The sequence below is a fragment of the Myxocyprinus asiaticus genome, chromosome 17, assembly GCF_019703515.2.
Source record: "Myxocyprinus asiaticus isolate MX2 ecotype Aquarium Trade chromosome 17, UBuf_Myxa_2, whole genome shotgun sequence".
Classification (NCBI taxonomy): Eukaryota; Metazoa; Chordata; class Actinopteri; order Cypriniformes; family Catostomidae; genus Myxocyprinus; species Myxocyprinus asiaticus.
Window position 1 is genome coordinate 37,431,924 of NC_059360.1, and position 26,929 is coordinate 37,458,852.

Below are 26,929 nucleotides of genomic sequence, written 5' to 3' on the forward strand. Positions count from 1 at the left end.
ACCTATCATATCACTTCTGAAGATATGGATTTAACTACTGGAGTCATATGGATTACTTTTATGATAACTTTATGTGCTTTCTGGAGCATCAACATTTTGGCACCCTTTCACTTGCATTGTACTGACCTAAAGTGGTGAAATATTCTTCTAAAAATCATAATTTGTGTTCTACATAAGAAAGGAAGTCATACACATCTGCAATGGTATGAGGGTGAGTAAATGATGAGATCATTTTCATTTTTGGGTGAACTATCCCTTAAAAGTGATAGCTCAGCCATAATTTAATATTCTGTCATAATTTTCAAAACCCTCATGTTGTTCCAAACCCTGTGACCTTCTGCATTATGTGGAACCTAAAAGATGTTAGACAGAATGTTAGGGACTGACAGTCTCAGTCACCATTCACTTTCAAAATATGAAAAAAAAAAACAAACAAAAAAAAACACATTCACTGAAAGTAAATAGTGACTCAGGCTAAAATTCTGTCTAAAATCTCCTTATTGTGTTGCATGGAAGAAAGAAAGTCATACGGGTTTGGAACAACATGACAGTGAATGATGACAGAATTCCCATTAATAATAATATTAATAATAATAAATAATAATTCTGTAATCATGTTAAATGTGTATTATGTAATGGAATATAGGGGCGTTAACGTCCATTATGTCATTTGTGAAAGTAACGAGTTACTCACTACTTGAATACTCTTTTAATTGGATACTTTCTTACTCTTATTTAAGTAATTATTAATGTGCAGTGTATGAAGCTGTGCAGTGTGTGTAAACCTCACTCTCCTAGCCTTAAGAGATGCACTAGCAACCAAGGCTAGAGGTCATGGCTTTTATAGCCTCCTTGCTAGCGCATCTGACTCCCATGCTGGGGATCACTGGTTCGAATCCTGCTCGGGTGGGTCGAGTAGGACCGGTGACACCAGTGACCAATTACCCTTTCCACTGCCTTTTACTTGACAACTCAGAATAGTCGCTAGTGTAGGGCTTGGGATTTTGCACGATTTTGTGGTGCCATCAGCTAATCAGCATTATCATGACATCATTTTCCTATGGCTGTAGAGTAATTAGTCACATTGCATTTTACGCCTTAGGTGATTGGCTAAAAAACTTCAGTGCCCAGAATTAAGTTCATATGAGCAAAGATGGCAGCAAGCAGGTCACATTCTTCTGCTGGGTTCTTGTGCCAGCTAAGCAACTGCCATTAAGATAAATGTGAATGCTAATGAATAATTGTCTTCACACATTACAGACATCCTTTGTTCTAAGCAATGGATAACATCAAGAACCACCACCATTTCCTGCTAAATGTTCTGTTTTACTCATAAATAAAGCATGTTGCATAGCAGAAGTTCAGTATGTATGTTTCAAAAGTTTGGAAATCACTAATATTGTGAAGAAGTCAACATACAGCACTTCAATGTATGATGAACATATTTACATGTTGCATTGTTTGTCCCAGTGACAGTGTGTTTGAGCAGTGTGAATGAGCTGCACTGTTTTTTTTATCTTCAATTTAGCTAAACAGTATAATATTGTATCATTACAAAATGTATGGTTTGTGTGTTTCTTGTTGTTGAGTTAGGATCCAACACATCAAAAACAGAATTCCTTCATAATGTGATATTTCTGTGAACAATCACTCTAGACACATTATTGATTATCCTGGCCTTTAGCTGTGAGGCCACTTGTACTAACTTGGACTTAGAAATAAGGTCAAAGCTTGGATCAATCGTCTCGATGATAAATTAAGTGGATAAGAGAGATTATGCCAACTTTAATGCTTCAAAGGATAAGTGTGACTATTAAAAAGCTATACAGCCCTGCAAAAAGTAAAACCCCAGTAACTACACATTTTGTCAAAATTGAGTTAAGACCGAAATTGGATCACTTAAACTATGATTTTTCCTGTGATAGACAGGTTTGACTCAACTATGCTCAGATTCAAAGAAAACAGAATGATACTATTCTAAAAAATACATTTGGTTGGACAATCAAAACACTTTGAAGCCAGTTTTTCTTTTTTTTTTTTTATTTAGTTACTGTGTTCTGGCTTTGTAGGGCAGTATTATTATCTGCAGAATAAAATCATACTACATACAGTATATGCAAGCAGAAATGCAATTTTTTTATGCAATTATGTCCTTTGTATTGGCCTAGTATAATCATGGCAAGCTACACTGTGTACAAGCACTAGTGTAGAGAAGGCCTGTAATACAATTCATGTTTTTCTCTGAGTTCTTAATCTGCAATAATTTAATCCTGTATCACCATTGTGTACGAGAGAGGCCTGAAGCAGAGAGGGACAGTCTGTTTCCCAGGCTTAAACTCCAGCAGACATCGTCCTTCTTGAAACGGCTTGAGAACTGACCCCAGCTGACCTCTGGCTCAGATCTGAATCTGAGATGGGCCTGCTCTGGCTCCTGTTTAAAATTGCGGTGCATATGCTTTGCTGTGTAATGGCCTGGGGGATTCCCCAGCTACGAGAGAACAAATGAACAATTCATCATCTGCAGCTTGTCACCAGGCCCAAGTGACTATGTACAGCTCCCCCCGCCTTGACAAAAAAACATGGGGGGCAGCTTTTAATCGGACAAACACTAATTGGATGGCCTGGAAAGATTAGAGGAGCCCCCTGGAGCTACTGTTCTCATCTATAGAAGCATCTTCACGCTTGCAGGAAAAGAGGCCAAAACAGACCCCTCAAAAGATAATGTTGTGCACCATTTTGAAGTGAATTGAGAACGCTTTTCGATAATGTAATATATTAAATACAATTATATTGCAGTAGCACATATATATAGACAGTTGTGCTCAAAAGTTTGCATACCCTGGCAGAAATTGTGAAATGTTGCCATTGATTTTGAAAATATGACTGATCATGCAAAAAAACTGTCTTTTATTTCAGGATAGTGATCATATGAAGCCATTTATCATCACATAGTTGTTTGGCTCCTTTTTAAATCATAATGATAACAGAAATCACCCAAATGGCCCTGATCAGAAGTTTACATACTCTTGAATGTTTGGCTTTGTTACAGACACACAAGGTGACACACACAGGTTTAAATGGCAATTAAAGGTTAATTTCCCACACCTGTGACTTTTTAAATTGCAATTAGTGCCTGTGTATAAATAGTCAACGAGTTTGTTAGCTCTCACATGGAAGCACTGAGCAGGCTAGATACTGAGACATGGGGAGCAGAAAAGAACTGTCCAAAGACCTGCATAACAAGGTAATGGAACTTTATAAAGATGGAAAAGGATATAAAAATATATCCAAAGCCTTGAAAAATGCCAGTCAGTACTATTCAATCACTTATTAAGAAGTGGAAAATTTGGGGATCTCTTGATACCAAGCCAAGGTCAGGTAGACCAAGAAAGATTTAAGCCACAACTGCCAGAAGAATTGTTCGAGATACAAAGAAAATCCCACAGGTAACCTCAGGAAAAATACAGGCTGCTCTGGAAAAAGACGGTGTGGTTGTTTCAAGGAGCACAATACGACGATACTTGAACAAAAATGAGCTGCATGGTCGAGTTGCCAGAAAGAAGCCAATGCTACAAAAAAGCCTGGTTACAATATGCCCGACAACACCTTGACACGCCTCACAGCTTCTGGCACATTGTAATTTGGAGTGACGAGACCAAAATAGAGCTTTATGGTCACAACCATAAGCGTTATGTTTGGAGAGGGGTCAACAAATATTGTGCTTCTTGAAACAACCACAACGTCTTTTTCCAGAGCAGCCTGTATTTCTCCTGAAGTTACCTGTGGGTTTTTCTTTGTATCCCGAACAATTCTTCTGGCAATTGTGGCTGAAATCTTTCTTGGTCTGCCTGACCTTGGCTTGGTATCAAGAGATCCACGAATTTTCCACTTCTTAATAAGTGATTGAACAGTACTGACTGGCATTTTCAAGGCTTTGGATATCAGTCATATTTTCAAAATCAATGCCAAAATTTCACAATTTCTGCCAGGGTATGCAAACTTTTGAGCACAAATGTGTATATATACATATATTTATTTATTTATTTATTTATTTATTTTTATTATTATTATTATTATTTGCAATTCAGTAAATTCCTCTTCCTTTCACTCCAATTGTACATCCTAACTGTCAAATTCCAACTCGTGAATTGAAAGGAAATACAATTCTATAATTCTGAATATTATCAAACAAACTGCAAGAATGACACTAGGGAGACCATGCAGCAGGAATGTAGAATAATATCAAAATACCTCCAATATGCTTCTTATATTGCCATCTTTCAGTGCAGGTTGAATCTCTGTTTCTCATTCCATATGCGGTCAAGCATAATTCTTTGTTCTTGCTGCTTTATGCTGGACTTGAGCCAAGAGCTTAATTTAACGATATGCATTTCTATATGTGTAATGTGGAAGGTGCTGCACAGATGCTCAGAGTCTCACAATATCTGCCCAACACTGTGCAGTCAGTCACACATAATGTTTTTGTCTGAACATAAAGCTTCCAACAGTGAGTTAAATAGAATATTTAGGTATTGGGATGGGAAGGAAATTCCAAATTAGACAGAAGGTTGAGGAGTCATTTGATCTCTTCTGTGATTAGCTTGTGACAATGATATCAGCATCTCAGCAGTCATCTTACCTCTGCCCCTCCTCTTCCTCCACATACAGTACACATACACTGGTGGCCAAAAGTTTAGAATAATGTACAGATTTAGCTGTTTTGGTAGGAAATTGGTACTTTAATTCACCAAAGTGGCATTCAACTGATCACAAATTATAGTCAGGACATTAATGATGTAAAAAACAGCACCATCACCATTTGAAAAAAAAGTCATTTTTGATCAAATCTAGACAGACCCCATTTAAAGCAGCCAACACTCCAACACCTTATCTTTGCTAAAGTAATCATGCTAAATTGCTAATTTGGTACTAGAAAATCACTTGCCATTATATCAAACACAGCTGAAAACTATTTGGTTCGTTAAATGAAACTTAACTTTGTCTTTGTGTTCGTTTTTGAGTTGCCACAGTATGCAATAGACTGGCATTAAGGTCAATATTATGTCAAAAATGGCAAAAAAAGAAACAGCTTTCTCTAGAAACTCATCAGTCAATCATTGTTTTGAGGAATAAAGGCTTTACAATGCTTAAAATTGCCAAAAAAACTGAAGATTTCATGCGAAGGAATACACTACGGCCTTCAAAGCCAAAGGACAACTGGCTCTAAAAAGGACAGAAAGAGATGTGGAAGGCCAGATGTACTACTAAACAAGAGAATAAGTACATCTAAGCCTCTAGTTTGAGAAATAGATGCCTAACATGTCCTCAGCTGACAGCTTCATTGAATTATACCCACCCAACACCAGTTTCATGTACAACAGTAAAGAGAAGACTCAGGGGTGCAGGCCTTATGGGAAGAATTCCAAAGAAAAGCCACTTTTGAAACAGAAAAACAAAAAGAAAAGATTAAAGTGGGCAAAGAAACACAGACATTGGACAACAGATAATTGGAAAAGAATGTTATGGATCTTAACCCCATTGAGCTTTTGTGGGATCAGCTAGACTGTAAGTGCTCGACAAAACAGCCACATATATGACAAGTGCTACAGGAAGCGTGGGGTGAAATGTCACCTGAGTATCTGGACAAACAGACAGCTAGAATGCCGAGGATCTGCAAAGCTGTAATTGCTGCATGTGGAGGATTTTTTTGATGAGAACTCTTTGAAGTAGTTTTGTAATAGTAATTTTTCACATTATTAATGTCCTGACTATACATTGTGATCAGTTGAATGTCACTTTGGTGAATAAAAGTATCAATTTCTTTCCATAAGAGCAAAATCTGTACATTATTCCAAACTTTTGGCCACCAGTGTATGCTTGCAGAGGCCCTGACAATTTTCACCTCCACCTCACCTCACGCTATCAATCGTAGCATGACTTCTTTCTCATGTATGAACATTAGTTCCCAGCTCGCAGACAGCCAGGAAGCAGAATCTGGCCTACCCATGAGGCCCACTTTACACGTTGTTCCATTCTCCAGTCTCCATGTTGCACAGAGGGACAGAACAAGAGGCTTTACAATAATGTGTTAAGTAAAGCTGTCAGGAGCAGAAGTCTATTCAAAATTGGACGATGTGTCGATTGTCGATTATGTCGATTGTCCAGTCAGCAATATATTTAAATGTTTTCCCACAAATTTTCAGTGAGCAGAAACTTATGGAAAACATTGTTTGTGAAAATTAGATGTGGCCTATGACCATACAGCAGCATATGGCATACGGGTATACTCATTTTTTGGGTTAACTATTCAGTTAAGATGAATTAACTGTACTTTCATGCCTCATGCAACCCTTTTCATTCACGTCAAATTATATATGCTGTATATATGCTGACTAAGGTCTTTTGTTAGCTTATTTTTCTTTGTAATGTTTAAATTGAGCTTTCACTCTATATTTAATTTTATTAAATAACTCTCAGTTTTTTCTCTTGAAACATGGCCTCTTTGGTAATGATGTAATAGCACACAGACAGGGGGCCCCTGTGTAAGCGACATGAGCCAGCAGCCAGGCTTGTGGTCTCATCATTAGCCTGTGAGCGAGTCCATTTGATTGCACTTAGCACATTCTGCTGGTCTGTGAGTGGCCCACTGTTACAGCCCCTCTCATAATTTGCTAACATCTTTAGCTGTGAAGGCGGCTAACTTGTCACTCGCCATTTGACTCTCACACTTTAAGAGTTGTTTCAGTAGCTGAGGTGAGATAATCTGTCTTGCCCACAGGTGAATTTTTAATATGTAATTGTCAAATACAGATTACAATAGTGCCAGATTAAACAAAGAAGTAGATGGAGAGTAAACTAATTTAATTTAAGCTTAGTAAGGGAGACAGGACTTGTGGTCTTTGTATTCTAGTGAAGTTAATTTGATTGAAAGCAAATTTCGGTATAGAAAAAGATACAGTTAATCGAAGGCATGTTGTCACACTATATGGGGTAAATTGTCACAATGGAAACCTGCCATAAAACAGTCTATTATAAACTTTTTAGCAAACTGTAAAACAAATATTAAACACAAAGCTATTAATGAAACAGCATAAATGTAAAAGGTAATGTAAAAAAAAAAAAATATTAAAGCATTATCTTAGGAAAAAAATAAATAAATACATAAGTTGTTTAAAAATTACAGCATATAAACCAACTGTGACAAGCCCAAATAATTATTGCCTCGACCAAAACAGTTTTGAAATCAACCTTCATATCAGTGTTGTAATTACAAAGTAATTAGTTACTTTAATCTAAGAACTTCTTAGTCAAAAAGCTGTGTTACGTATTACATTTTAAATTATTGCAATCAGATAACAGTTACTGACTTTCAATTATTTTCATTACTTTTAAGTAACTTACTAGGGTTACACATATTTCTAAAGTAATCTGTAAAATCAGGGACGTGCATATGGAGGTGGCTACAGTGGCCCAGGCCACTGCCCCATTGCCATCCTAGGCTGACATGCCCCTCTGGAGAAAGTAATTTAATTTGCATATATTCATTTTGCAGACACATTTTATCCAAAGTGTTACATCGAGAATTTTTTATTTATTTATTTTTTCCCGCTTCAGGTAAAGGTTTGGCTTTGTGAGACTAAAGTGCGTCCAACGCTTGACACTTGAGTGGGACCATATGCATCAAAAATGCACATTAGTTAGTACTGACATTGTATAAGCAGGCCCCAATGAATTAAAAACGTGCATTAGTTAATAAGATGAAAGATCAGATCACAGAGCTAACGAAAGTCTCTAAAAAATTTATACTTTTCTTTCATGTTGTTATTGTTTAAACTTAAATGTTGGCTGTCCATTTACTACAACTGTGGCACAGCTAAATCACAAAGTTGTAATGTAAATGATAAAGAATGATAAATATAAATGATCCCTTGAACCGTTGCTTAACAGAATATATATGAAGCAAGCTGTCTTCTACAATTTACCATGTATTGAAGTATATATAAAAAGCCTATGTCAGTCCTATTTTATGAAGACAGAGATAATAACAATTATGTAACCATGGAATTTAACTGCATAATGATAAATAACACAAGATATTGCATATGAGGCATAACATTATGCTGCACATATTGCATATATAACATATTATCTTCAAATCATGTGGTGCACACTGTTTATAGTTCCAATGCCTTCACAATAAATAAATAAATAAATAAATAAATATTGATACAGAAAGAGAATGAGCGGAGGGAGGCTGGACTCAAAGCACCAGCAAGCAAGCAGGTGAATCATGATGAAAATATATTGCAAACTTTCCTTCACAATGTGTCTCCCATTCTCTCAGTTGGACCCACTGCCCCTCAAAGTCTGTGCATGGCCTTGTGTAAAAGAAATTTAAAACATGAATAATGTTCATATGTATGTCTGTTTGTGTTTGTCTGACAGCTGAAGGGCCCTATAAAAAGCAGTTGGGACCCACTTTATATTAGGTGGCCTTAACTACTATGTACTTAACCATTTAATACAATGTACTTATAATGTGCATACAGTACATGTTGTTGCATTGCAATTACATTTAAAGTACTGGCATTTAATTACATTTGTAGTTACACTATTAACTTTACCCCTAACCCAACCCTTATCCCAAAACCTAACTCTAACCCCTAATCCTAACCCTAACCCTACCCTTACACCTAAACCTACCCATACCTCAAACTCAGTAGCAGCATATGTGGACATTTTGCAGAACAACATGTAGTTACACAGTAAATACATAGTCTTGTATGTATTTAATGTTAGTACATAGTAGATAAGGCCACCTAATATAAAGTGTGACCGTAACTGTAAGAGTTTGTAAGTGTAGTGCTGTGTTTGACTTGTGTAAAGCAATGAACAATGAGGAAATATATAGACATTATTTTACATTTGTTGAGTGGAAAAGTGTTTTAGAAAGTAAACTTCACAAATAAAGTAAAAAGTAATGTGATTACTTTTTGATGAAGTCATCAGTACTCGTATTACAATTGTAAGTAGTAATTTGTAGTTGATAACTTTTTTGAGTAACTTGAGTAACCAATTGTTTTTTTTTTTTTTTATAGTGACCCTTGCCTTGTATGCCAGTGTGATGATATTGTAATTTTAGTTTGGAGTATAGAATTTACAACAATTGTTATAATTTTAGAGCTAGGTGTATGAAACCAACATACATAACCTCTGCTGGAAAAAAACAAGCCTTAGTGTAATAGGACTTTTGACTCAAAACCATATCATTACTGAAATATAGACCTTGTGTCAACTTCCCCATGTGACAACTAACCCCATTCTCCCTATTTATTTTAGGCCAGCTCTCTCTTTCCCTCTCTCTCTCTCAATTTCTCTATCCCCCCTCTCTCTCATGCCCTTTTTCTCTTGTTTATGTCTCATCGATAAATGGCTACCACAGATGTTTTTTTTTTCTTTCATCTTTCATGCTCAAAAGAACATGAGACCCATTTGACTACACCCCCTCCTTTGCCCTGAGCAGCTCCAGGCTATACATGAGACAGTCTGGCCAATCCGAACACACCAGAGCAAAATAATACCGAAAAGCCTCTACTCTAGGGATTACTCTACTCTTTTTCTCCCTCTGAGGTCTTTCTGTCTGCCAGCTGCAGGGGCCTCCTGTGATCCGGGGCCACTGTCCTGCACCCACAAGGGAAATGAGGGATGCTGGGCTGTTTGTGGGTTTGCTGGAGAGGGTCTAGAGGGGTTTACATCGTGTGTGTGCATGTGTGACCGCTGTACGGCTGTATGTCGTGCTCACTCAGACGGTCAAATGCAGCTTTTTGTCCATTTTGTCGCATAACACACCCACAGCTGCTGCTGTCTGTGTGCCACCTTTCCTCAGTCTGAATTTGTGTTGTTGTGGTTGTTTATGCCCAAGTCTTGTCAGGCGGCCACAATGATGCTGTCAGCAATCTCCCTGTAGGCTCCCACAGGACCCCTTTGCACATCTTACCTTCCTTTAGCCCCCTGTAGTGACCTTGCACATATCTGATCAAAAGTCTTATTTCTTGGAAAACGTATTGCATGGAGTTCTACTAATGCATTTGGAGTTGTGGTTATATGATTTATGTATTGATCAATTATACTACATCTCATTAGCTTGTTTATTTTTGATCTTTGCCAAATGTGCATTACATTACAAGAGTTTGTCGATTTTAAATAAGTGTCTTTTAAGCACCTGGAATGGTTATTTTGCATGACAATGGTCTCGGAGCTCATGGGTTCTCTGTTGTAACCTTGGTAGTGCCACTGGAGACCATTTTAGGACTTCGACAACATAGAGGAGGTGCTATGATATTCTTAAGCGAATGAATGGGTGTCCATGCATATGACGTATAACTCTTTCAGAAAGCCTTTATTCCTGAAGGTCAGTGAGGCATGGTAGATGCATTCTTGTCCTCTGGGGCTCGGAGGATGGAGAACAGTGTTTGTTTCCTACCCACAGCTGTTGATTGTTATTGGATGTTGGCTTGCACCAAGGTCTCTGAGAAGCAGAGAGCTAGAACACAAGAGCATTCACCTTATTCACTATTGTTGGGCTTAATGGACATAAAATTACAGACAGGAGCTGCCATGTTCTGCCTTTGTCCCTTACAGACAAAAGGACCAGAAGACAATTTGAGGCTTGAGCTGAAGAGACAAGAAATCAGAATCTTTCTTGAAGGATAAGTCTAGTTACTCAAACAAGTCACTAAGTACAGTAACATGACTATAGTCGATATTCTTATTAGTCGCTACTCTTCTCGCATTGAGTAGACTGAAAATGAACTTGTGGACAATTACACAATCACTATGCTGTTTCTGCCAAATTATGTGTCAGTCTGTGCTCTTTTGAAATCTTTTTTCTATGTAAACATGCGCTGGATGTATGTATTAAGACCGTTGCTCCATTTCTCACGCAGGAGCGCCACGTTCTGTGGCATAATGTTAATGACAAAACAAACAAAAACAAAAAAACATTTAAAAAAATAAATAAATACATTTTTCTTTAATAAAAGCAAAAGTCGAGGTTACAGTTATTGAAAGTGAATGGGGCCAATTTCTGGAGGGTTTAAAGCGGGGCGGTTCTAGGGTCAGTGGACATCCGGGGCTTAGCCCACAGACATCCATGTATTTATCATATTACATGGGATATACTTAAAAATATGTTTAAAAGTTACATCGGCAAAGAGTCAATATTTAAATGAAGTAAAAATATTTCAATATTGTTTGTTAAACATACAAAACATAAAATGTATGCCTGTGAATAAAATGAGTTGTATTGAAAATTTTCAGATCTACCAACTGCTTTATTCCACCACTGTAGATAATCATCCGCAATCCTCCTTAATAATACTGCTCTATGCTATTATAATTTTTAATCAAACTCATTAAACACATAGGCTATACGTTTAAAACCTACAGTGGTGGAAAAACTACTACTTAAGTACAGATACCACACAAATTTATTATTTAAGTAAAAGTAAAATTCATCCATCAAAATACTACTTAAGTAAAAGTAAAATGTACCTAGTTTTAAACATACTTAAGTATTAAAAATGAAAAGTAAATATTCATCTTTACAAATGTGACCCTTTCATGTTATTTTTAAGGCCTAATAAATGAGAATACAATAAGTGATAGTTTACTGTAATAAGTAAAGCTTAGTCACTGGTGGATAAGGACAGGGCATTTTATTCTGAAAATATGCTTATAGTCCATGGATATTAACATGAACAGCATATAATTAATTCAAATAATAAAATCAATCATTTTATAATGTTTAAGTTTAACATATTTACTTAATTTGCCCCTGAACAATTTTGAGTTGAAGCTAACCTTCAGGAACGGCACCAGCAAATTTTGATTGCTGGTGCTAAAGAGGTGCTAAATCCTTGACAGGTGGAGCTGAGCTTTGGTCACTAAATATGTGCAAAACCTGGCATGGCCATGCGATTTTATTAATATCAGTTTGCACGTGGTGACAACAGAAGTGAAATCTCTACGCTGCAGCTTCAAAAAATCTGAATTCTTTATTCAGCTTTTTACAGTACTGTCTGAAGCACGGGTACAGCAAAACAGTGTACCCTTATTGGGGGTCTGGGGACATGCTCCACCGGGAGAAACTTTTTGCAAAAACGGCACTAAAGCATTTAATTGTGGTGACTATAGGTGCAGAATTTTTACTTTTTCACAAGTATATATCTTGTGTAGCAATTAATGTAACAACGGTCTACATAGTATTGATAAAAGACTTACTCACACAGCACATCCAGCACTAGTTAAAGTTTCTCAAAATCAACTACCTTTAAAAAATAAAATAAAATAAAATACATAAATAAAATAAAATAGCCTGCTGTGGCAGGACCATGGTATTGTGATGGTATCAGATGGTAATACTGTGGTGCATTGATGTACACCATGGTATTTACATAATTCTCCAATGTACATGTAAAAAAACAAAAACAAACATGCAACTGTAGGGGCAGTGGTGGCTTAGTGGTTAAGGCTCTGGGTTACTGATCAGAAGGTTGTGGGTTCAAGCCCCAGCACTGCCAAGATGCCACTGTTGGGCCTTTGAGCAAGGCCCTTGACCCTATCTGCTCCAGGGCTGCTATATCATGGCTGACCCTGCACTCTGACCCCAGCTTGGCTGGGATATGTGGGGGAAAAAAAAATAATTTTACTGTATATGTGCAAATGTATAATGTGTGATAAATTAAAAAAAGGATAAAAAAAACAGGGAGAGCCATAAACTGACACCTACATGTCGCAAATTCGTATGTAACTTCTCTTAAAAAACAGCCATTTTTATCATAGTAAACTCCACACATTGTTCACTCCAATCAGATTGTTGACTGTAAAACATGTTGAAGATTAGTGGACAGGTGGGCAATTCATTAAGTTATGCACCGTTTCCTCACAAAAGCAGTTTATTATTCTTGCCTCTTGTCTCCTCGCCAGTGAACCACCATAAGAGTGTCTATGCAGGCTCACTTTGGTAGAAGTGTTCTGATTGTTACAAAGCAGGGTCTGGGGTTGCTAGTTATGGGGGCTGCTCCACCATTATTGAGAGAGAGATGTTGTGAGACATGCAGTTGGAGTTCACTTAATAAAGTTTCAACAGTTAAGTTTACCTCCTCATCTGCTCTGTGTATCATGAAACTTAATATTCCATGTTATTGCTTTCTGTTCTATTTATTTCATTTCTGTTTTTAACGGACTGAGAAACGCTCCAAATAATACAGTGCATGAGCTGTCTGAACGATTCGGACCATTTCGCTAAACCGTTTGACTTATTCTTTGAAGGAATCGACTCAAACAACAAATTAATTCGTAAATTGGGCATCACTAGTTCTGATTCTAAACAGGTGACAGAAATAAGGGACACATGACATGATTGCTAAAATATTGTCAGGGAAAATGTTTCTTCATACAATCTTCATACAAAGGGTAATCTGCTGGCTGTTACAAATATTTGCTGAGGGTGCTACGGGGGTGCTATGGATTTTCTTGGGGAGGCTGAAGCACACGCTAGCCCCTCCCTAGTGCCGCCTCTGCTAACCTTTTAAAAAATAGTTACTACACTGCAAGCTATAAACAATAGGGCTGAAGTATTACCTTTATTATATATATATATATATATATATATATATAACTATCAGTAATAAACAGTATTAGAAGAGATAATGTAAACACATCCATGTAAATAAATTAGTAGAAAATAGTGGTGAGCAGCAGCATTTAACTAAATATTCCACAACAAATAAGTAGATGTAAAAATAGGGTATTCTGCGTGAAACTCAATTAATCGTCCTTTAATACTTTTCATATAAATGAATCCTACAAACAAACCGATTCACTAAAATTAATCGAACTTCCCAATGCTTCATATGAGAGGGAAAGAGCGGTTTTGGGGAGCTTCATACACATAAATCTTCCAAACGAGTCAACTCACTAAAATTAATTGGATTTTCTAAAGATTCATAGCTTGTTTGATGATCAGTCTTCTTGAATAAATATTGTACAGTTCACATGAACAACAAGTGTTTAAATTGGTAAACGCATCTGGAAAATTGTCAAATTCTGGAATATTTTGCGATTGGAATTTTTTTTTCCAGAACGGCTAAAAACCGGGATGATCCCGGGAAATCATGAACGGGTGCAACTCGACATGAGCGCTCTTTACAGCAGACGCAGACATAAGCATACATCATGTGAGAATTTGAAAGCAGCACCTACTGTCATTATTTCACAGCATCTTAGAAGAGTCCTCCATTTTTTCTGTGTTAAATAAAGTGTTACCAGATTATCTATAATAAGTAAAGATTCCTTACACATTCGTCAATCATAATTAATTGTATATCATCTATTCTTATTATACACAAATGTGTAGATACTTAACACAAACACACACACACACACACACACTTGTTGAATCCAATTATAATTAAACAGAGAAAAGTCTTGCATAATCAACACTATGCATCCAGCTGCACGAGGACTAGTCAGAAACTTCAGTGTTAACTATTTAACTATTTCGCAGCTGCAGTCTTCCCAAAACACACAAACAAACACACACTGATTATGTGAATGCGCCATTTCCGTGAGTTCTGCATGTGGTTGCCTAGGCTTTCAGTTGATCTGATCTGGATGCATAGTGTTGATTGTGCAAGACTTTTCACTGTGTTTAATTATAATTGGATTCAACAAGTTTGAATAAATCTATAGTTGTCTGTTAACAGTTGCAGAGCTATTAAGGGACAAATAGTTAGCCTAGTTTGACAATGTAATCAATAAGTTAAATAGTAGTTACAGGTAAGGTGATGAGACATCCCGAATTAGGAGTCGTGTCCCGCGACCCGACGAAGTGACAGTCAAGAGGCCTTTTGTCCCGATAATCAGTGTTAGCCTAATATTTTACAAAAATTATCATTGATGTGCTTCGTGCTTTTCTGTACTGAAAAACTTGCAATGAATAATGAGAGAATCGTTCATTCCCAGTCTCAGTAACAGCAGTGATTTTTTTTTCTGCTGTGCTGAACTTTCCCCCTTAATTATCACCCCTCCCACCTCTGCTACTGTCTGTCAGCCCATAAGAAAAGTTTACTCATGCTTGAAGCCAAAAACCGGGGAGGGAAAGATGATAATAGCACAGATCGAGGTAATCAAATAGCAACAACAACAACAACAACAAAAAATAATAATAATAAAATAAAAATGGGTCCCCATCCTAATATACATCCTCTGACATGCCATCAGTAAAATTGCAACCCTGTATCAACAAGTCATGTGATGTCATAAACCACTATACAGAAGGGATTCTTTTATGTGGGGCAATGTAATGATTGCCTGAGTTCTCATTGATTTTAATCCCGTCCAAAAGGACCATATCAGTATTTTTTCTGGACTTTTTCTGGGAATGCATGCGACAATAAAAATTACAGTGTTTTTATCTTCTATAAAATGCCCTAAAAATAACCCAGGTAAAGGTAGCCCACTGCAAATTGACATGCTGGTAAAAAGCCATTGAACCTGTGCTGTCTGTGAGCACTTTAACTATTGTTGTTTTTGAAGTTCTCTGTATCTAAAGTCATTGGTAAAAGACACCAGAAAATGAAAAGATGCACTTCACATCCTCAAATAAATGCTTAAGAAAAACATGCATCAACCCATATATGCAACAGCCAGTGTTAACTATTTAAAGGTGCAGTATGTAAGATTCAGAAACCCTTGTTATTAATGACACCTGTGGCCATTAAGTAAACTGCAGCCAGCTACCTGTTGCTCATGCTCGCGCTCACGCTCGTGCACACACTCCATTAGGACGTGAGTGAGCGAGCATCGACCAAAACAATGACGTAACGTACAAAGATGCTGAACGTGATTCACTGGCATCATGCTGACAGATGAGGTAGCATAATTAAAATTACACAGTTATGATTGTTTTACTATAAACTTTGAGACTGTATATTATATTTGACTCTCCAGTGCTGAAACAGGGCTAAAAAAAAGTGTGGATATAGGTCTGGCTATGCGAGACTGTAGTTTGAAGTAATCACATTTCTTTGCATGATACATTGACTGCATTTATACGATAGCCTGTATCGGCGTTAGCTAGCTAGCCAGCTTTATCAATAGCTAAATTTGGTGGATGATGACAGTAGCTGTTTGTAAAATAGACTGTACATAATAAATATGTTGACACAATTCAGTATTGATGTGATTTCATCACAACTGTCATTTTGATATATCGATGCACTATTGTTTTATAATAATAGAATGTATATATTTTCTGTATAACCAAGTTACGTTACACTAATGAATGGGTCTTTTTGCATTATCTTGGACATTGTCTAGCATTAATTTAATGTGTTATTGTAGTTTACTTTGCTGAATAATTACAGATTAACATTGTTTATGTAATTTGCTGTGAATCAGCATACCTGACTTTTAGTATAAAGAGAATATCATTGAAATTATTTGAAAGTTACAAAACAAGGTAGCTTGCAATTTGTCAGCGTTAGCAGGCAAGATCGAGTTAGCTAAAATTATTCAGATCAATCCTTATGGCACTATATTTCACATACTTTGCAGTAATGTAAGCTTACCTGTCCAATAAGAAGAACGCCAATTCAGGGTCGGTTTTGATCCCCAAAATTGAACGAAGGTCCCTCCAGGAATCAAATGCCCTGCCGATGTTCACTCTAGTTTTCGCTCGACCACCATCATGTTCCCGCTTAGCCAGACGGGATTCAGTAGATAATTTTTTTTATTTTTTTGTTTGTGTAGGAGTTGGTATTGTGCTAGGAGCCGGACGTTTGCTGGATTCCACCTCTAAGATAACGTTACCTAGTTTTGCAGTTTGTTGTCGCTGTTGAATAGCGGAAGAGAAGCTATTACTGCCTGAGGCAAGGCTCTCGGGAGCGCGCATAAACTTCATATCCTTTGGATTTTCCCGGCAAAAGCGACCCACTCCCTTCACATGAAAATCAGTCTACAGGCTTTAATAGGCAACCTAGGAAGTCCGGGAAGGTCTCATTTTTTAAGTTGTGTTACAAGCCATTCACACATTGGCAAAAAAAAAAAAAAGGCAAATTTTACATGAAATTTTTTACATATTGCACCTTTAAAGAGAAAGAAAGGACCATATTTTCTTTTGGTTAGCAAAAGTGTAGCCCCACATTTTTGGGATATATTTTCCAGAAGTAGAATACAAATAAAATTACAGAACTTGAATGTATTGTTCATCTTTTTTATTTTATTTTTTATTTTTATTTAAGAGAGCAATCTGTTGTAATTTTTTTAAATATTCTAATACATTTCTTCTAATAATCCAATTATTGATAAGTTTAATATTTTCTCCATAATTAATCAGCACAGCTAAATGCATTTCCTCATAGATCAGTAACGTGAAAGGGCAGTGTAAAAGCAGTATACACACCTATTGAAATCGCTTAATCCCGTGTAGCGAATTTGGTAGTATAAATGTACATGGAATTAGTCGTGTTTGACAACCATTATAAATTAGATAAATTACAAATAACTAGAATATTTGTCTGAATAAAATTCTCCACCATTAAAATCGTAATACCACGTCTCATTGTATCCGCTCACAATTTCTATTGTAAGGAATTAGCTTTGATAAGGGAATTATGATTAATTCACTTATTGGAGTAATATTATTCTCATGGCTTATTGAAAATAATATTACACATATTTAGGTACAGATTTTAAGCTAAATCTTTTAAAAACAGTGATGAGATTATTTATCAAAATATACCCCCATCAAATTATCTTTAAAAGGGGAATATGAATAATTAACCATAACTCATTATAATTAATAATAAATATTTGGATCAGTCAATAGAATTAACTTGATGTAGCTAAATGAATATTACAATCAACTAATCTGTTTGTCCAGCGAACACTCAGTATTGATTGTCTATCAATCTCTCAGAAAGTATATTTTCCGTGGCCACAGAAAAAGAACTCTTTCTTAGCCTGAAGCTGTGATCAGCTCATTAAATTGACGTTGATGTACAAGCAGACTAGAATCAACTCGCAAGAATGTACACAAAAGCTTTATTTAACTAAATCAGGAACACATAACTAATCTAAACAAACACATACACACAAATCACGCATTCATGGGAAATGGAAAAGTGAAAGTGAATGAAACCGGAACAGAACAGGGGAAAGAAGCTATGACAAGAGTAATTTAACCATCTGAAAGAACCATCAGTTTCTTACTTCAAAGCACCTTTGTTAACAAAGGGGTTCACAGCTTATACTAAACCTCTATGTAGTTAGTTAATTGTACGATACTTGCAATGCCTTGGCTGTTGAGAGAGAGAGCCCGGATGCAGTCTCGGGAGAAAGACTTGATGGTTCCTTGAGTCGATGGTGTTGAAGTTGCAATCAATTTCTTCCGTGTTGAATGAAGAAATGATGATGAACTTGCAGTGTTAGTTTGACTCCATTATGGTCGAGGAAGTTACACATGGCTTGATGTGTTAAGGCCTGCCGGCCCGCGACCTCGCGGTCGGACCAGGTGATTCCGGTCCCACATGAGCAGAAGGGAGAAAGAGAGAGGGAAGAGAGAGAGAGAGAGGTCACTCCAACAGTGCCCTTTAACTCCTGAGAGAGGTCACTCCTCTCGAGTTTGGCTTGACCAATGAGAAAGGTACAATTTTCCAGCAGGAAAAGTTCCTTTGTTTGGAAGCTGACTCGTTTGCTTGTTTGGAGTAAGCTAGCAGTTTGTGCCCCGTTATTCTCTGATTAATATAACAAGCATACAATGCATGCTATAAGGAGGTGCTATACTCCAGTGTTTAGGGCATCACACAAGGATTAATTTGATAGGAAGCGTGATACCAATAATTTTATATAATCTAGTGGTTCTGTCATAAAGCATGCACAAAACAGTATACAATACAAAAGACACTATATGAGACAGTAATAATCATACACACAATGTCCTGAGGATATGCATGTTCATTTATAGAACAGTTTGTCTATAAATTAATGAAGAAAAGTCTGTTTTATGGGCTTTATATGTCTTTCCTATTGGGGAATGGAGTGAGTTTCTTCTCAGCCACATTCCTTTGCTTTTGCATGTGGCTACCTTCCCCCACCTGGAATGTCTCTGAGGTCCACTAGTTGCTGGACCAGTGTCAACAAAGAGGGAGGAAGAGCTGATAATGATTAGTGGGAGAGCAGACATCACGGAGTCTGCTTGGGCCTACTTGGACCTTTGCTTGTTACTGTCTTGAGACGTCTGTTGGATTATTAATTAAATAATGAATAATTGTGTGTCTGATTGGTCCAGATGCTACACCCGTGTGAATTGACGATGGACGACGTCTGCTGTAAAATATCATGAAAACGATTCAAAACGAATAATTTTTTTGTCATGGTCATCTGCTCACCCTATTACTATGGGTGTGCAGTGAAGCCATTATCTGTATTTGTATCTGTATCTGTTCATGACAAAATTATCTGTATGGTCTCTGAATTCAGATAGAACCGGGTGTGGGTGGGGCTTAAACCAGAAGTGCCAGGAAGTGCAAATATTTAAATATAAAAATATAAAATAAAATATGCCTTTTATATGCCTTTTCATAATATTAGCCTATTATTATTATTATTATTATTATTATTATTATTATTATTATTATACAACTAGTATTTAAAAAAAAATATTTGTTGGTCTGTGCATGTAAACAAAATTATTCTGATGGCAGGAGGTGTCAAGCAAAATGTGAAATGTCAAGCACACATTTTGCATTGAATAATAAATACAAATTCAAACATTAAAAGAAATGAAAATAAAATCAATATAGCCTACAAACAGGTGAAAGTCCCGTAAATTTATCAGGATTTTTTTACAATAAGTCACCATTATTTAGTTAAATAATAATAATAATAATAATAATAATAATAATAATAATAGTTGCATTTATATAGTGTATTAACAGAGGTAGCACAGTTTAAAGAAGAAGAAGAAGGAAAAAAGATGGAGCATGTTTCGTTTCTTCATTTTACATAAGGAGGAATAATCCTAATAGATGAAAACTCTATGAAGCATTTAAACATTTCTGGAGCATTTTAACTTTTTTTTTTTTTTTTTTTTTAGAATAAAGTCTTAACCAGATAATTTCCCTAATCACTGATGTGGACATAAATGTGGTCAAATTTAAAAGACGGATAGACGGGCTCCTACGTGAAATTATCACTTCAGTTCAGGAATTTAACATCGAACTCAGGGTAAGGCTATAAATGAATACATGGGAATCACGTGTGAATCGTGTGATACATTAACATTGACATTTCAAGAAGTGGAAAGTGTATATGATGTTACACTTGATAAGCTCCAGACGCACACAATTAACAGAGACCGCAAACTGAGTCGAGACCGCATCCATCCGATCTGAAATCACACGTGCACATTTTCATTAATAAGGTTTACACTTTAGAAATATTGGCTGCACAGATTCATAAATTCTTTGTAATTTTGTATATGTTTATTTAAAATGTCGCTTTATCCTTGTGCCTCTTGGATAATCAGTCATACGAATATTTTGTATATTATTTGGATGAATCCGTTATTCGTTTTGAAGTCATTATTCATGCCTTTTACGAATAAGGTATTTGGCTTCGGGCACATCTCTAGTAGTTACACATACCTGAAGCAGCCACATCTTGCTGTTGGGGTGTTGATGTTTTACTACTACTTTTTTAAAATGTCCATTTCAATATTCTAATAATTCTCCTCACCAAGACAAGTGCACACCTACAAACCTAGTCTCTAAAACATCGAGGTAATTACATCCAAAACATCCTCTTTGATGTGCAGCGAGCAGAATAGCATTTCTAATAAGGATTTTATTTTACTGCACACATGAAAACTCTGTGATTAGTACAACGTTATGAAAACATTTCAAACTTTTCCTGAAACATCCAGGTCTTAAGCCCGGTAAGCCCACCCCTAGTGCCGCACCTGGTTTAAAGGCAGAACTATGAAGTACTATGAAGCTTATAATTTAATAAAAGCACTTCAACTTATGTGTCTGTTAAAATGTGTTATCTTTGCTGAAAAGTTATTTAAATAATTGTTTTTGAGGTTGTTTTAAGGTTTTAGGGTTTACAGCGCCATGGTTACATCGCCATAGTAATGAATTTGTAAAACTGGAAATAACCTTACACAGAAAAGTTTAGTAAGCAGTTTTATCACACTAAAATCATGTTAACACGGAGGCTATTTTTTTTTTTTTTTTTTCTGCACTACCTCCCACTACCCGCTGGTCTCTTTTAGGGCTGATCCACAGTACATTTGCACCATCAACTTTTGAACCATTGTGAGTGCTAGTGATAGCTGTTTACCCCTTTAGCTAGGTAATGACTCAGGACGAGAAGATGCAAGCTTCATTGTGTTATTGAAATATTTGTCCATTTGGATTTACCATCAAAACTTTTCACACACACAGAGAGAGAGTGGCACTTTCGCTTGTCTGCCGCAGACTCATTGCAAAACATGCAAAGAATGCATGTTGTATGCAAAGGCATTTTTTCAGAGACAAACAGCTATAAGAAATGCATTGTTACAAGAAGTGTGATAGGGAGCATGCAAAGATACAAATAATATGTAATCAATAGCGGTTCACTTCCATGATTTAGGACGGGTTGTTTTGCTTTAACACCAACCAAACGAACTAAACTCTGACATCAAACATACTCCACCCCATATGCTGTCTTGTGAAAGTGCCCTTAGAAACTAAGATTAAACAGTGTATTCAGTCACCATTCACCTTGTGAATCATACCCAGTTGTGACATTGCATTACACTAAACGAGAGCTTAAAAACTATTTTTTTTTTCTCAACGCAAGCAGCTACAACTGTGTCAGTGTTGCATTTCCCTGACGTCTTGCCCCGTTCACCCTTTCAACCCTCAAACACCAGCCCCCTGTCATCCCCTGAGATGAATTATTGTTTATAATATATGAGTGAAATAATATTTCTAAGCTTTGCTGTGGTTTTCCTCTGGAAGGCACCATTGCAACAGTAACAGAGGATTAATTAGAGCTCGTCCCCATAGAGACATTCGAGGCTCCAGTCCTGGTCAAAGGGGAAGCATTAGCTACTCAGCACGAAGGTAGTTGTGGTAAAGCGCATCCCAAGTAATTAATAGGTCTGAGGTGAGGGTAAGTGAGTTATTTATTAGGTTTGGCCTTGAGACATTTTATAGCTTCGGTGAAAGATGCTTCTTATAGTGGAGATGAACATTTAATGTTGTTCAGTGTTTTGTGGTTTCAGAGAAAATATATCCTACGCACAGTGTAAAGCAACAAAGCTGCCAGTAGAGGGGGTGTGGGAGAGTGCTTCCATTCAAGGGATTAAAACTGTATTATTTTTTTGACATTACACTTTCCTCTTAGAGTTCTGGTTATGTCCTCTGAGACATGTTAATATTTATAATCCTATATAAAGAATCATGACTCAACTGAAAATAGCAAGTCTAGTAAATGGACAAAACCAAGAGGGTTTAGAAATTAATATAAATGGCAAACCAAGCGACATTGATTATTAATACAAATTTGTGAATATCTACTGTAATATAATGACATTTTTACAATTTACATGTACCGGCTACTTTTGAATGGATGTCCATGAAGACACATGCTGTTTGCCTTTATTATGGTTTTGTACATTTACCAGCAGGGGTTAACTGTGAAAGCTAACCAGCCAAACCTTGACCGCCTCACCCAAATATGAAAATTCTGTTATCATTTACTCACTCTTATGTCATCTAAAACCCATATGACTTTCTTTCTGTTTTAATTAATATCCCACACTGTCTTTTCAATACAATCACAGTCAAGAGTGTCCTGGTTTAAAGCTTAAAAAACAGCTCAAAAGTATCATAAAAGTAGTCATATTCCAAGTGCATACTGTAGAATTTTCCAGTGAAAATCTTGACATCCATTGCCCTAAAAAACGTGTGTCACTGTGAACAAGCTTTTCTCATGCACTCATGAACATGCAATGGACATCAAGATTGTTGCTGTGTAAAAAAAAAAAAAAAAAAAAAACGATTTTTCTTTTGACCCTTTTGTCCATGTTCTACTACAAATAAAAAGTCTAAGGCTACACTTTGAGAGTTTACACTTTAGTTCTCTTAAAATGAACCAATCTCAGAAGTTTTTTCATTTCAGACAAATAAATAAAACAGTAAAATGAAGATGAAAAAAAAAAAAAAAAAAAAAATCACATTGTACCTGTCCACTGTGTACCTGTTTTTGTCCAGTTTTCTTCATCATTATTTTTTGGATATTATATTATCCAATATAATTCACTATTCGCTATACGCAATTAAATTAATTTAAACCCATTGCATACTGTTCAGGACACTCGAAGGAGTAATTTAAGTGTAAAACTTCTGATGCACTGAGTCACGTGACCAAACACCATGGTGTTGATTTCCACAAACTGCTTCTATGGGTGCAGCGCCAACAAAAGTGCCTCTGGTAAGAAATCTTTTTTTTTTTACTGAAACCTGTTTGGTTGTAAAGAATAGCATCTCTAGTTTCATTTGATATGCTGCTTTAAATATTTTGTAAATTTTTCGTGCCTAATAAACATGAAGTACTCAAATGAGTGCTGTGGAGCAGTTCCCTATCTGTCACTCACTCAACGTTGTGTCGATGTAGTGACACTAGCAAGTCACTCTTGGGAGCCCCAAACACCTCTGATCTTTTTTAAAAGGCCAATGAGAATTGGCGAGTGGAATTTGCATGCCACTCCCCCGGACATACGGGTATAAAAGGAGCTGGTATGCAACCACTCATTCAGATTTTCTCTTCGGAGCCGAGCGGTTCTATTCATTGAGCTGAATTCATCCGCCGAGTTCATTCACCTCTTTCTGCTGGATCTTATGGCGCATTTCAGCGGCTTATCCCCATCTGCATCTGTGGTTTGCAGAGAACGCCCCTGGGCGCTTCGGCAGAACATTTAAAGGAGTATATTCTAAAAGAGTATATTTTCTTTCTGAAAGAGCGGCACACACGGAAAGTCTTTTTAAAGATGTGTCTTTTTAAAGATGCCTTTCCGTTTGTGTTTTATTCCTGGTTGCGGTCGTTATCTCTCCGCTTCTGACGGCCATGATCGCTGTCTTACGTGTCTGGGCGCTGCCCATGTGGAGACATCGTTCGTGGATGGATAATGTCCTCATTGCGAGAACATGACCATGGCAACATTGCGGTCGTGGCTTGCATTTGTAAGAAAGCAAGCCACCCCAGCGGCTCCCTGCCTCGGTCCTTCTACCTACGGGTATGAGGCCGTGCCAGTTAGCACTGGGGGTGATTTGGGGACCTCAGTGGGACCACCTCCGCCGGGTATCCCCCCATGGACCTCCCATTCCCCAGCACGCTCGCTTGCCCCGGTCACGCACTCGGACGAGATCTCTGGCTCGTCTCAGGGCGAGTTCGACCCCTCGTTCAGAGCCCGGGAAGAGGATGAGTTATCGAGCGCAGCATTATTTATTTATTTTTGCTTGTTTATTAGGTGCTACTAGTTACAAATCAAAAATGGAAATGAAAGCAAAACAAAAGTGTTCTAAACCGTCAAGCTTTTATTATTATTATTATTATTATTATTATTATTATTATAAGCTTTTTGTATCTGAATTCACAACAGCTGTATAACGTGCTCTTCATTTTAACATCTCCTCTTTCCACTCTGAAAACACTTTAATAATTCACTAACACAATGAAGACAGGACAGAGCAGAGCACATAAACTTTGAAGAGAGCAGCGTAAACAGACTATTTATTTATTTAGTTAAATCGCAGCCATTTGCGGTTTAACAATCCCACAAGGTCATATCGTGATTTTATTTAATTTCAATGAGTTGTGCAGCCCTAATGTCAACTCCTAATATATTAAAAAGATGGGGTAACATAATAAAGAAAGCCATACGGGTTTTGAACGAAATGAAGATGAGTAAATGGTGACAGAATTTTCATTTTTGGGTGAGCTATCCCTTTAATTGAAAGTACATTATTTCCACCTCTACATCTGAATTCTCATAAATATAACTCAGTGCCTGCTGAGTTCAGGAGCAAGCTCACATGCCACTGCCTACCCACCATACACCCACAGAGAGCCAGACATTCCAGCTACAATGTGAGCATTTGGATCTGAAGCCATTTTGAAGTTGCCATGCCCGTAATCTATAAAGAGATATGAGAATACATTTGGGAGGAGGGGGGAGAGTTCTGGGATACAGAGAAATGTTTCCATATGGACAAGAAGGAGGAATACCTGGAAAAAAGCCACTAATCTTTGGCTGCAAAGTTGAGGAGTTTTTAACACTAATAAATGCGGCATTGGCAAGTGCTCACCATAAGGAGGGATGGCTACATCAGGCCTGTCTTTCCTCAAGAGGGACGGAGTGTTGTCACATGTGGTCTTAGCTCTTTGGAACGCACTCAAAGACTCACTATTTGGCTAAGAAACTCTCTTCCAAACCCTCAAAGACTAAATAAAACCCATCTAACTCTTGGGGAAGACTGAAAAAACAGAGGCTTCAAAGGCAATACATTTCCTTTAACAGGTTGAAACAGCAAGAGTATGCTCTTTGTACTGTAATTGTGTGTAAAGGTAGAGCAGTGTGCATTGTCTCTCGTCAAGTCATGTGTTTTAAGGGACAGCTGGTGTTTGATGGGCGGAAGACCAAATGCCGCGAAGTGTCCTAGATCCAGATAACTGTGAAGGGCAGGTATGTACCTTGCACTTGTCCGTCTTGCATAAACAGAGCATTAGATCTGGCCAGTCCTCTGAGTTTTAAAAATGTCAGCATTGGACCCATAGGTTGTTTCCCTCTCCAGATTCTGTGGCCTTCAGTCTTTCCCCCTGCAAATGGCCACAGGATCAGACAGCTAACGTCGCCACATCTACACTTGGAGAGTCTCAAAATGCCATCTTGTAGCGACATTATCCGACAGTACAGGGCAAAATGAGAAGTGGGGAGGCAGAGGTAGACCTGTGTTGATCTGGGATATATCAACACTGCCGCACTGGAAATCCACCTCCTAGCCTTTTCGTCACCGGATTGGGCACAGTGGAAGGGCTCATCTGCTCCCAGGTATCTGCACCGCATTCAGAGCACAGGGGAGAGAGACTTGGAAATGCTGCCGCAGAGACAAGGATAAAAGTGTAATAATGTGCATGACGATAGGTCCTTTTCACACCGCTCAAACCGTATTACAAGACCTATCCTTAAAGGCGAGAAGGAAAAGGACATTTGGAGAAAGAGTAAATGACAGGCCAAAAATAGTGGCAATAGGAGAAGCATAGAGACAGAACATGAAGGGGAGTTGTGAGCAAGGCACATAGAGATAGAAAGAGAGAGAGAGGAGAGAGAGAGAAGAAGCCATAGTCTTAAAAAAAAAAAAAAAAAAAAAAACTATAAGGTTTGTCAGAGGAACAAAGGAGATAGGATATCCCTAATCCTTGCAATATTAATGTCTAAAATGTCATTAATAAGCTCAGAATTCTGAGCCTGAGACCACACTAGGATGAAGGTACCTGCCAGGGCTTGTCTGACAGGGCCTTTGCTAATGAATGAATATAAAGCTACTCCAATCAATCACCCAGGATTTATCTTCGCCCCAAGTATAGGTGAGGTCTGGTATGGGGTGACCACGACTGTCAAGCATGCCGATGCAGCAGCCAAGAAACTGTCGTAGCATTACAATGAGGCTCGTATTAATGGGAGCCTGTGCTTTTTCACCATGTCGGGGAGAAAGTGCAAATGTATGCTTGTGTGTGTGGCATTTTCTGGCCATATTTTATTTTAGTAAATTAAATGACATTGCCGGGTCATTAGCTTCAGGTTTAGTCACTT